Genomic DNA, 14,346 nt, shown 5'->3' with positions numbered 1-14,346 from the left:
CACCTCAAATAGCCCACCTTATTTTAAGGGAGAGGGTAAAAAAGGTAAATTTAGCCCTTGAAATTAGGACTTACAACCTTCCATTCGCCCATTTTCAAGAATAGGTTTTATTTAAGTGAATCCATTCGCCCATTTTCAAGAATAGGTTTTATTTAAGTGAATCCTATGGGCCAAATACCATATTTATAAAAGAGGTATGGTAAACTAATAAAAATATAAATAAATGAGAGGTATGGTAAATAAATAAAACATTTTTTATATTTACTCCATAAGTCACCTTATATACATGTAAGGGTGTAAACAAATAAAAATATAAGTAAAGTTGAGGTATGGTAAATAAATAAAAATATAAATAAACTAGACATATCGTAAATAAATAAAACCTCTTTTTATATTTAGTCCATAACCCTCATTCTATTTATGAAGGCTCAAGAAAGAGGTTTTATTTAAGTGAATCCTATGGGCCAAATACCATATTTGTAAAAGAGGTATGGTAAATTAATAAAAATATAAATAAACGAGAGGTATGGTAAACAAATAAAACATTTTTTTATATTTACTCCATAAGTCACCTTATATTTACGAACACTCAAAAAATGGGTTATATTTAGGTGAAACCTATGGCCAAAATACTATGGGACAAATACCATGGACTAGATTGTTATTAATACCATGCAAAAAACTATTATTAACCCTAATATTAGAATTAATAAAAATAAAAATGGCACATGGTATTGACCCATGGTATTCACCAAAATGGCACATGGTATTGACCCATGGTATTCACCTGGAATGTAGCCTATTTAAATGGGGGAATTAAACCAACATGTAGCCTATGCTAAGATTCACTAGGACTTTACAAAGTTTTATTATTTAGTGAAAGACTCACCAAGATCTTACAATATTTTATAATTGAGTAAAATATTCGCCATGCCTGGTGAGAGATTCGCCAAAAAATTATATATAAATATTATATTATTAATAAAATCGCCTTCCATTTTTCCTATATACCATGGAGATTCGCCCATTTATTATATTTATAAATTTAGGGGGGGTTCTTAAAATTTTCCCTGGTACCAAGCATTGAGTCTTCTCTTGTAAGATCAATTGGCTTGTCATTCTAAAGCTGGAGGAGTGGATCTTGATGAGTTGCCTTATTTCTTATGATTTATCTTCCATCCATTAAAATATAGAGTGGTCATTGCCCTGTGAATATACTTTCTTGATGCTTGACACCAATCCCTAGAGAAGGAAGGATAAGGATCTGACATACTTCCTTCCATATACTGTCCAGCAGGAAGAGTTGCAAAATATTTAGAAATGACAATACAAAAACCCATTCAATAGGTCAATCCCATCTACATTTGTTGTTATGGAGCTAACTGACATGTTAAAAACAATCTTCTCCAGTATTTGATGGTCACACCCTTTTGTATACAGGAATATTGATGCTCACCCTTGCCGAAAGCTTGCATGCCTCTTCTTTTCTTGACATATGAATTGTGATAATGATTTTCTATCTTGCACATTAAACTTTGAATAAATCATAATTAGAGCTCATGGTATAGGGACAATGAGGAGTGATGTTCCTTCCATTTGTAACTAGTTTTATGGATTGTAGGAAATATGTTGCATTTATTGAATGATCGACCTTTTGGTTTAGTCCTCTTAGCACATGGTATAAATCAATGAAATCAAACCTTTTTTTCCTATCGTTTGATTCTTGAGATTATTCTTGCATGATTAAGAACCACTGGACTGGATAAATTTGGCATGTATGTCATAATAAGAGAATAATCTCATATGAATATCAATTGATCAATTATTTGATGCCTCCCTAGACCCCACCCACAATTGTTTCTATTAGCCCCCCAGGATCAAGCACATCCCCACCCCCACACTGGCCAGTGGATTACCCTTTGAGTCTGTTGAGAAAGAATATTTTTTCTGAGATCTACCAATTTTGGGATTCATCCTCATTCATTCAAATTTGCCACATCTCCACTAATTTGGGTTTCTTGAGGATACATTTTGGATGTGACATCCCTCCTGGCAATAGATCTTTGATCCAACTCTTTTCCTTCTACTCTAGTATCTAGATATTATTCCTCTTCATTCCATTAGCCTGTATTGTTTCCATCAACATCCCTAAACTTTGGCTGCTACTTTTTTGACATATTGTTTTCTTGATGGATGATAATTTTGTTTCTATCCAACCACATTTTCAGACATATGAATTTAGGCATGGTCAGCGAGGTGTGTTTTAGAATTTGGTTTCTTAAAAAAAAAATTGTTCATATTTTTTGTGCCATGAAGTGAACATCTCTACTCACGTTGAAGGCATAGCCAACCATGGAAAAATTTAATGTGACCATGACAATGAAAGGTATTATTATTGTTGTTAGTGTGTTTTTTTAACTGGTGACACTCAGGCCTCAACTATAACCCCATGCTTCCCACTTACTCTGTTGCATGGGAGTCCACAATGGCCATTTGTGTAAGCTTGGGCATTCCTTAAGTTTTTCCTCTTATTACAGGTGAACACATAGTTAAAGCTTATTGAATTGCCTCTAATGTCATGGAAAGGGTGGTGTACACTATACTTACAACAATTTATCTTGAGACAACCATTTGTGAAAGATGTAATACTATTTTTTTCATAAGATGATGGCTTAACTTCTTAAAGCTTTAGAATCATGGGATTTAGCAATGTTTATATAGCCATTGGCCATAAGACACTTTTTCTTGTTATTAATATGCTTGTTAATGCTCAACGTGTTGGTTGTTTTGTAAATATTAAACTGCTATGATTTCCTCACCTAGAATCCAATGCATCCAAATGGATTTATGGCTGTTATTTTCACTTCCCATAAAGATTGCTACCCACGTATAGATAAATTCTAGATCCCACCATGTGGCACAAATGATAGTCTCCTAATTATGTTGGAAGATGATAAAGTGACTATTGTATTCTTAAAAACACCATATTATGATGTAGTTTCTTTGCAATCTTCTTGTTTTGAAATTCATTTGCTAATCTTTTACACAATCTTTTATGTATGCTTTTTGAAATTTCTACCATCATATCAATTTCATGAATAAAGGATTTCTTATTGTTCTTAAATAGATGACTATGCAAGAACTACCTCCAAATTCAACTATGAAGAATTTGCTAGACAAAATAACATATGGAAGTTCACTTTTTACATTATATGGCTTGCCAATACAAGAGGAGCTGAGGCATTTGAGCCATAGACTTTGGAAATGTTTCTAGTAGGGATTCCTATGGTTTTTAATGTTGTGATTCTTTCACCTCATGGTTATTTTGGGCAAGCAAATGTTTTAGGAATGCTAGAAAAAACACCGGTGGACAGGTAAAATCCACAAAATGTGTCCCTAAATTTGAATCTTGGGAAAAAAACATATGTTTTTTATCATTTAAATGATCCATATCTCTTGGAGCCCAAAAATCAATTTTCTTTGGATAAGCTTTATCTATAACCTCAAAAGGAACCCTATTATAAGATAAAGGATCATTATTTTTTGTTGAGTCTTGACAAAGTATGATGGAATGAAATTGGGTGAGGACCAGATCCAGGTTTACCATGTCAGAACCTAGGTTCATTAAGATGATGACCTTGGTTTGAAGATATCCACCATACAAACTAGGACCACCCATACTTACCGTTTCCATCTCTCTTTCATCATCAAGACTAACATACTGAGAACCTGCAACCCATGGAGGCCCATGGTAGTCATGCAATGCAATTTATTAGAATACATGCCATGTCCACAAGTCTTTATATTTAATCTCTGCATCCAATGTGGCCATTTATTATTATGAGATTTACCACATCCGAAAATGGCATCATTCACATAATTTTGAAGAAGTCTACAAAGGTCAACATATTTTTTTTCACATTTACAACTTACCTCACATTTGTTGGTTTCTGAAGCTCAAGCACTTTCATAACAAAAATAGGCAAAGTCAAGCAGCAAAAATGGTCCACTCTCTTTTCATCTGGTGATATTAGAATGAAGTTTTATTAGAGACACTGTTTGTTTGTTGTTTTGGTTATAAAAGGGTTTGCTCTTGGTTTTATGTGACTTTCAATTTATCATATGTAGCATGTTGAGAAATGGGAAAGAATAATGTGTGACATTTATCTTGCAGAAATTGATGCTGAATGAAAGGATACAAAGTTTAACCAAGCTACAGTTCACTTTGGTAAAGGCGGAGGAACATCTTAAAAAGATGCCTAAGAATACACCATATACAGAGTTTGAACATAAGAAATATATGGATTGTTCTTTTGCAGATATGTTCTTTTTTCTACCCAAGATATCATAGCAAGAAAAATATTGATATCATAGAAATTGTTTGAGGACCTCATTGAGGTCGATTTTTCTAATGTCATGCTGGATTGATACCTTCTCATATGTCAGGAAGACTTTAAATATGAATTAATATGTTCCTGAAACAAATCATATTCAAATTTTATAGATATAAAAGATAAAAACAAATGTTAATGCCTTCGTTTGATTATTACTTTAATCATAGCAAGAAAAATATTGATATTGTAGAAATTGTTTGAGGACCTCATTGAGGTCGATTTTTCTGATGTCATGCTTGATTGATACCTTCTCATATGTGAGGAAGACTTTAAATATGAATTAATATGTTCTTGAAACAAATCAGATTCAAATTTTATAGATATAAAAGATAAAAACAAATCTTAATGCCTTCGTTTGATTGTTACTTGACTTTGTTGCGGGCGAGTTACAGGAAATATGATTGGAAAAAGGATGGGGAGACAATGCAGAGCATGTATTAGATATGATTCATTTGTTGTTAGAGATCCTTCAGTCACCATAGCCATCAACTTTGGAAATGTTTCTAGTAGGGATTCCTATGGTTTTTAATATTGTGATTCTTTCACCTCATGGTTATTTTGGGTAAGCAAATGTTTTAGGAATGTCAAGCAAGACATCGGTAGACAAGTAAACATATTTTTTATAATTGCAATCTTCATTCCATGATATCCTCTCTTTATTGTTTAATTGTATTTTGAACGTTTCTTTTGATTTTGTTGTATTTTAACTATGAAATAGAAAATAATTTGTATCATGTCCATTTAACAACAATCAAAGCTTGAAGATGGAATTAGTATTACACAATATTGATTGGAATCCTTATAGCTATTTTGTGTTAAAAAAAATCATGACTATCAAAAAAGTTTACTTTCATGTTGTTATTTGAGCACATGTTGTTTATATACTTGACCAAGTTCATGCATTAGAAAATGAAATGTTGTTGTGAATAAATGACAAGAATTAAACATCACACCTCAGATTATTTGTTTTCACAAGTTATCTACAGCTTTAGCTTTTTAGCATGTAACTTAGTTGGCATGATTGTGCCTAATCTTTCCTTGAAGGTTGAATACTAAGTTACTAAGGTTTTATTTTATATGGTGACATTTTATTTTCTTTGTTTATACAGGTCATCTAGCCACATTATAGTGGCCACTATCGCCCAATTGAAGAAAACTTGTTCGAGTTTCTTGCTTGTATGGGGAAAAATGGCTTTGACATTGCTGATGTTGAGGTATATGTCGTATAAACTCTTTATAGTATACTTTAGTTTATATTCTAGTGTTCATTGTATTTCATGTCTTACACTGTGCATTGTATATTCTTTTGTTTTCAGAAAATGAATTCAGTATTGATGGTAAGAAGCAGGAATTGAAGAAAGAGGCTGAGAGCAATAACACTGGAGCGACAAATGTAAAAAGAGAGAGACAAGGGAGCCGGTCTAGTGATACCCTTAGAGTCGATATCCCACACAAGACACACACGTAGAAACTAATGGTCAAGTCTTCAGAGTTGGTGAATTCACCTGCAATGCCTTGGCAACACAATGATAATGTTTTGAAGTGATGAAACATCATTTCATGTGTCAATTGTAGTCCAACCTATATTAAGTTGGAAACTCATATTGTAATACTTTAACATTTCATATAATATAATTTATGTGGTTGAAACTATTTATAGTTGCACTTGATATTGTTTAGTATTGTAACTAACATATGCAACTCTGCGTTTTTATATTAGATGAACATGCACATTGTATAACATTTTTTAGATTTAGTCGCAAAATCATACTAATTAATTTATGTTGATTAATAATGAACACATAAAATCAATATAAAACTACTAATTAGTAGGCTATATTGATTAATGATGAACACAAATAAAATGAATATACAACTAAATTAGTCATTTATAATGATTATTAATGAAAGTAAATGAAATGAATATAAACTAGTAAATTAGTCGTTTATATAATGAATATGAAACTACCAAAAAATGATAAATGACTACTGCAAATGATAAATTTGTGATTACAAATGATGACTAAATTTTGCATATATACGACTATTAGTAGCTAATTTACAATATCTTATAACACGACCACAATTTAGTCATATTTCTCTAGTCATTAATTGGTTCCAAACGATGAGTAAAATTTGCATATATATGACTATTAGTAGCCAATTTACAGTATCTTATAACACAACTAATATTTTGGTCATATTTCTTTGGTCATTAATTGGTTTTCTCGGGTGATCATATAGTAATATATTTTGTTGTATATTTAGTCATTAACTGTGGCAATTAATGACTAAATCAATGACTAAATTTATAACTAAATTTACTACTAGACGACAAAATTGAGACAACCAATTAATGACTAAGCTAAAAATGAATAAAAGTTGGTCGCATTATAAGATACTGTAAATTAGTTACTACTAGTCACCGACTGAAAAATGGTCGTTTATATGCAAATTTTAGTCGTTTTTTTAGTAATTAATTAGCCATTTTGTACTAGTGTTTCTCGATTTTGGGTTCTAGGAGAAAAATATCTGTGTATATTTGTAACTGCCTCCTCCCACATTTACCCACTTTCATCGGTTTGCCTGGGATAAACATGAGATGAGGCTCACTATGATAAGACTCAACCTCCTATATGACCTTAAGGAAATGGAGTCGACAACTTAATACCTTACTGACTTCCCTGAAGGTTGAATACTAAGTTACTAAGGCGTTATTTTATAAGGTGACATTTTATTTGCTTTGTTTATACAGGACATCTAGCCACATTATAGTGGCCACTATCGCCCAACTGAAGAAAACTTGTTCGAGTTTCTTGCTTGTGTGGGGAAAAATGGCTTTGGCATTGCTGATGTTGAGGTATATGTTGTATAAACTCTTTATAGTATACTTTAGTTTATATTCTAGTGTTCATTGTATTTCATATCTTACACTATGCATTGTATATTCTTTTTTTTTTAGAAAATAAATTCAGTATTGATGGTAAGAAGCAGGAATTGAAGAAAGAGGCTGAGAGCAATAACACTGGAGCGACAAATGCGAAAAGAGAGAGACAAGAGAGCCGGTCTAGTGATACCTTTAGAGTCAATATCCCACACAAGACACACACATAGAGACTGATGGTCAAGTCTTCAGAGTTGGTGAATTCACCTGCAATGCCTTGGCAACACAATGATAATGTTTTGAAGTGATGAAACATCATTTCATGTGTAAATTGTAGTCCAACCTATATTAAGTTGGAAACTCATATTGTAATACTTTAACGTTTCATATAATATAATTTATGTGGTTGAAATTATTTATAGTTGCACTTGATATTGTTTAGTATTGTAACTAACATATGCAACTGTGCATTTTTATGTTAGATGAACATGCACATTGTATGACATTTTTTAGATTTAGTCGCAAAGTCATATTAATTAATTTATGTTGATTAATAATGAACACATAAAATCAATCTAAAACTACTTATTAGTAGGCTATATTGATTAATGATGAACACAAATAAAATGAATATACAACTAAATTAGTCATTTATAATGATTATTAATGAAAGTAAATGAAATGAATATAAACTAGTAAATTAGTTGTTTATATAATGAATATGAAACTACCAAAAAATGATAAATGGCTACTGCAAATGATAAATTTGTGATTACAACTGATGACTAAATTTTGCATATATACGACTATTAGTAGCTAATTTACAGTGTCTTATAACGCAGCCACAATTTAGTCATATTTCTCTAGTCATTGATTGGTTTCAAACGATGAGTAAAATTTGCATATATATGACTATTAGTAGCTAATTTACAGTATCTTATAATACAAATAATATTTTGGTCATATTTCTTTGGTCATTAAATGGTTTTCTCGAGTCATCATATAGTAATATATTTTCTTGTATATTTAGTCGTTAATTGTGGCAATTAATGACTAAATTAATGACTAAATTTACTACTAGATGATAAAATTGAGACAACCAATTAATGACTAAGCTAAAAACGAATAAAAGTTGGTCGCGTTATAAGATACTGTAAATTAGTTATTACTAGTCACCGACTGAAAAATGGTCATTTATATGCAAATTTTAGTCGTTTTTTTAGTAATTAGTTAGCCATTTTGTACTAGTGTTTCTCGATTTTGGGTTCGAGGAGAAAAATATCTGTGTATATTTGTAATCATCTCCTCCCACACTTACCCACTTTCATCGGTTTTCCTGGGATAAACATGAGATGAGGCTCACTATGATAAGACTCAACCTCCTATATGACCTTAAGGAAATGGAGTCGACAACTTAATACCTTACTGACTTCCCTCAATTGCTACAAGACCTCCAGTAGCAACCCAACCCCTCCAAGTGTCTAACCCCTGAGATAACTCTATTTTTCACTGACCTAGAGCCCAATCACTCCCTTTTCGAGGCATGCAAGCGACTATAGCCCTCTAGTTGCACCAATAAGCCTACCTCCATGCGACTGTGGACTTTTACAATCAATTCTATACCAACGACCCCAAATTCTAAGCCACTTTTTCAGGCCTAGGACTTAGGCCTCTGCCCAGAACTCATTGAAACTTCCAAAAATGACAAATGACATAGAAACAAGGTTTATGGACAAAAAATTGAACCAGGACTTGACCTAACCTCTCCTAACTGGGACTGACCTTCCGTCAAACACATCGTGAACATGCAACCTACAGGTCATGAATTCAAATATGAACATAATGATATGAAAATTTATCTGAGTATAGAAAAGAAGGAACAATACCTTCTCACAATGATTGTCACAACACCAATTAGGTCTTGCATCCATTATCTAGACATTCATTAATAGAAATGTGTTAACATCCATACTTAGATCTGTCAATTAATCATGTTTATAACCAACATATAACCAAATAAATAAAAATGAGAGAACAACCATTAAAGCCACATAATAACAAGTATATTTACTCATCAAAAGAAAAAGAAACTTATCTCTTATTAACCATATGCAAAAGCCAACCAAGTCAGGTACTTCCACATGCCATCCAGCCATAGATTGGGCTAAACCAAATCTTTCTTTCAGCCAATCACCCTCATGCCATATTCCAAGCATGAATGTGTAATCTCATGGGATAAAACCATCCATAAAAAATCAAGGGAATCCATAGGTTAAACCACCTCCACCCTCACCATACCATGATTTCACCTAAACCGGTCCCAAGATCACAAACCAAACTGAGCTTGGATGCCTCAGAATTCCTTCACCATCCCTTGAATAATTTTCCCGCTCCACCCACCTGTTGAGAGCTTCCCGGAGAAAACCATCTCCACCTCTAGCAATTGGGATTTTCCTAAGACCACCTCACCCAAATCCAAAACCTTCCAACAATCCAAAGCTCAACCGAAAAGTAATCTCATCACACCATGGCTATCCTAAAATGGAAATTCAAGGCTAAAACCACTGTCAAAACCCGACAAAATCCATGCCATCGACAACAAAAAAAACCAAAATACACAAATGTATATGCCATGCATGCCAAAACCAGCTAGGAAACCATACATGCAATATGTTACCTGCAAGTATTCCTATTGAAGCTGCTTGATCCAACCTTTCCTTTCTTGATCCTTGCTTTCCCTTGCTTTCCCTGTCCTTCCTTTTCTTGCTTGTTTTTCTTCTCCTCTTGGTGCTCTTGTCCTCTCTGATACTAAATCCAAAACTGAACTGACAAAAAACTACCAACTGATGCTTTGATGTATTTTTGTTATTGATGCCTCTAATTTCTTCATTTTCCATTATTTTTCCTTCAGTTTCCTCCTCACATGCAACCTATGACCTTTCACCTCTGTTTTCTCCTAATTTCATTTATTTTCATAAATAAAATTTTGATTATTTCCTCTTTGCCTTTTTAAATCCTTTGTCATTTCCTTTGCCAATTTCCCCTTAGCCATAAACACAACAAGTGATGCCCACTAGGATATTTTTCCCAACATTTAGCTTGGAATAAGTGTCCCTTGACCTTGGTCTTATTTTTCCTTTATGAACTTTTATTACATGAGCTTTTAACCCGGGGTTGGTACAATATTTTTTGTTCACGCCATTGTATATTTTCTATTTTTTAAGAATTCGTTTATAGGTAATTTGTGTACAGCGTTAAAACCTTCAAACTATCCCAACATCAACATGAGCCAATGCACCAAACAAACTTAAAAGAGATATTAAATGATAATTGGAACACATTGACGGGGCGAGGTAAATAAAAACCATGCACAAAGCTGGGGGACATGGACATGGTTCATTACCCACTTGATTGCATGACATACTCTGTAAATTGCCACCACAAGCCTTCTACCCATCCTCTCCTACATAGGCCTTCGAATTTCAGGCTCACTAGCCTATCTCTGCAAGTGATTGAGATTAATTTTCCAAGCTGATTTTTCCAGAGTGATTCTAAGAGGTGAGTCAAGGGGAAGGTCATGTTAGGGGGACTTGGACCTTCCCCTAGCAATAAGAAGGAAACAACAAAAAAACTTATTGGTACGAGATCCAGATTGGCTAGATGCATTTCTGACAAGAGAGAAATGAGCGGATTTCCTTGTGAACTAGGAATGTTGCCTTTCTTAAACACTTCTCGACTTTCCCACAACGCTATCATAGTTGTGATTGAATGCTTGATGTTGTGGTTCTTCGACATCTTTGATGAATCATGCATTGGGCAACTGTAAGGTAAGGCTACCACGCCTCCCCCTGCCAAGGCTCAAGTTGATGACATAGGTAAGCTCCTCACCCCGACTTGCATTACTCCCATGACATCACATTATATCACCTTGAACACGGAATAAAAATTATAAATATTGATAAATATAACAATTTTTTTTATATGTTATTATATATGTATTTTGTAATTATAATTTCATTAAATTTCAGAAAAATTAATATTTTATAAATGGTTTTTAAAATATCTAAAATAACTAAATTTAATAAAAGAAATCTTATAACTTAAAAAAATTATATTAATTTGTCTCCTAACTTATACACATAAATGAATCAAAACCCACTTTTCTATTTTTCTTTTTAAATATTTAAAAAAAATAAATTAATATTTTTATTCAACCATTTGGCAATTTACAAAGACTAGTATGGTTTCAAGCTCGTGTACATATAAATGTGAAGGGGTCACTGCTTGACTCATTTAAAAAAATATAATTCTAAAATATAATGCTGTTGTCAAAGCATTGATTAAAACACTTTGTCTTCCAATCTCGTTGATAGATACACACAAGTTTTATGCGATTTCAAGTTTTATGTTTTTCACGGCAATGGTGTGAAAAACATTTGGCAATTTTGGATGAAATAGTTTGGTATTAATGCGTATTATTGTCATGTTTTGGTTTTTTAATTAAATTACCAATTAAATTATTTTGTTTTTTATTATATATTATGATTTGCTAAGTTCTTCAATTAAATAAATAAATTTCTATACATTCAGTATGATGTTTCATCGGTGAAATAGATGCTAAAGTCATGATTCTCATCCAATAAAAGTCTTGTAATTTAGGTATATTTTTCTAATTGTAAAATTGTTAATAAAATGATAATTTTCATTACATTGTTTTTATGAATTTTAAAATAATAATTTTATTAATATTTAAAAAAAATTATTTTGCAAAACTTATTATTTTAAGATTATAAATTTTAAAATATATTTTTAATTAAATAATTAAAATAAATAAAATAATATAATAAAAAATAAAAAATAATTATTCTAATTATTTTTTAATAATATTAAAAATAATTATTTGTATTTTTTAATAAAAAATAATAAGAAGAAGAATAAGAAAACTAAATATCTATAAAAAATAATATTAAGAATTAATTATTTATAAAAATTAATATTAAAAAATAATTATTTTTAATAATAATAAAACATAGTTTAATTTTAATTTTTAAATTATTATTATTATATTTTTATATTATTTTTAATTATTTAATGCCACTCTTGTGAGTATGTTGGTCTTTGATTCTGTTAAGCCACTGTGTCTATTACAAGGCCAGTAGAGATATAAAAGGAGATATAAAAGGATTGACATTCTGTTAGCCTCCACTGCAAAATCACGAGACCGGATTTGAAATCTTCAACACGACTTTAGTTTCAAAGCATTGACGTTGTTGCTCGCAGCAACAAAGAAAACACGATTTACGTACCATTTCATCACGGTCGATCGAAAATTGCAACATTTGTTCCCTTCGAATATTCACAGCTGAGATGGTTACAGTCTCGCATAATACAGTGTCGCATGGTCAATACAGTCTCGCTCCATGTTGCAGCGGACTTTCAGAATTGTAATAGTCTTGGTGAAAATTCCATGTAAAAATATATAAATACCACGGATGATGGGACATGTATCCCAAGTTAAATGGTGGGGAGGACATCCTAGTGGGTGTTCATTTGGTTGTTTATGGTTAAGGAAATTGGCAAAGGCAATGACTAAGGCATTAAAGAGGCAAAAAGGTATTTTGGTACATTTATTTATGAAAATAATGGAAAATAGGAGAAAAAGGAAGTGAAAGGTCATAGGTTGCATGTGAGGAGGAAATGAATGAAAATAATGGAAAATGAAGAAAATAGAGGCCTCATTCATAAAAAGGCTGCTGAGGATCAGTTGGCAAGCTTCTCCTTTTAGAGTGAACCTTTTGTCAGTTCAGTTTTGGAGCTCTCTCACTATTCTCTCTCTCTCTCTCTCTCATACTCTTGGAGACTTTGAGTTTTCTTGGAGCACTCTTGGAGGGTGTGGGATACGTGGATTCTTGGAGCAAGAAGGCAAAGGAAGAGCAGGAAAGCACAAGAAGTCATCGACATCAGCAGCTACATCAGATTTGCTTGCAAGTATCGAGTTGCGTGTATGATTTCTTCACTAGTTTTGGGCATGCATGGCATATGCATGTGGTTTATTGGTTGTGATTTGTTATTGGCATGGAGGATTGTGTGGTTCGATAGTGGATTGCCTTGTCTCTCCATTTCCTGGATAGCCATGGTGATTGTGGGTTTACTTTCATTGTTTTGTTTTGGTTGGTTCTCATGTTTCCTTAGCTTGGGGTGAGTTATTAGTCTTGGAAGCCCTAGTTGAACAAACGCTCTAGAAGCCTTGTAACACCTTGGGTTGAGTTACTAGTCCTGGAAGCCCTGTATAAGTTGTGGGTTGAGTTACTAGTTCTGGAAGCCTTGGTTGGACAAATGCTCTGGAAGCCCTGGAAGCCTTGGATGGAGACCAATCTGATGATGGTTTTTTTGGTGATGTCCGACCGTGAGGTGGAATCACTATTTGATCAGTTGAGGTGGATGGCCTCTGGAAGCCCTGGATGAGTTTTGATTGATGTGTTCTATAAGATCCCACATTCATGCTTAGAATATGGCACAGGGGTGAATGGCTGAAGAGAGATTTGGCTCAATCATTCTATGGTCTGGTGGAACGTGGTAGTCCCATCTCCGGTTGGTTCATTGCATTCATTAATGAGAAATCCATTCCCTTGATTTTCATGTGTAAAGGTACTGATGTATTTATGGATTTGATGGCTGATATGTTTATTGTATTTATGTTCTTATTATTCTGGTTATATGCACATTTTATGACATCAACTATGTATGGCTCTCAGCATGTTTTTACTTGTATGTGAATGGATAATGTGTGTATGACTTAATGGAGGATAATGCAGCAAATGGCATGAGGGAACAATGGTTCATAATGATTCTCAGATAAGTATGATATGCCTACACTTAATTATGTTATTTACACCTACAGATTACATATCGATGATATGTTTGACGAAACGCATGTCATGGCTAATGGGGTTCTGGTTATGATCTTGTTTAGTATATTTCTTTTTCGATTCCATTTCCTTAAAGTCACCAAGGAGGTTGAATCTTACCCATAGTGGCCTCTTGTTGCATGTTTACCCCGTCTGGCTG

Source organism: Pinus tabuliformis, chromosome 4_1 (assembly GCF_031772625.1).
Source record: "Pinus tabuliformis cultivar Carrire ecotype Pingquan chromosome 4_1, CPIR1, whole genome shotgun sequence".
Lineage (NCBI taxonomy): Eukaryota > Viridiplantae > Streptophyta > Pinopsida > Pinales > Pinaceae > Pinus > Pinus tabuliformis.
The sequence above is the reverse complement of the archived record's forward strand: the minus strand, read 5'-3'. Positions refer to the sequence as shown.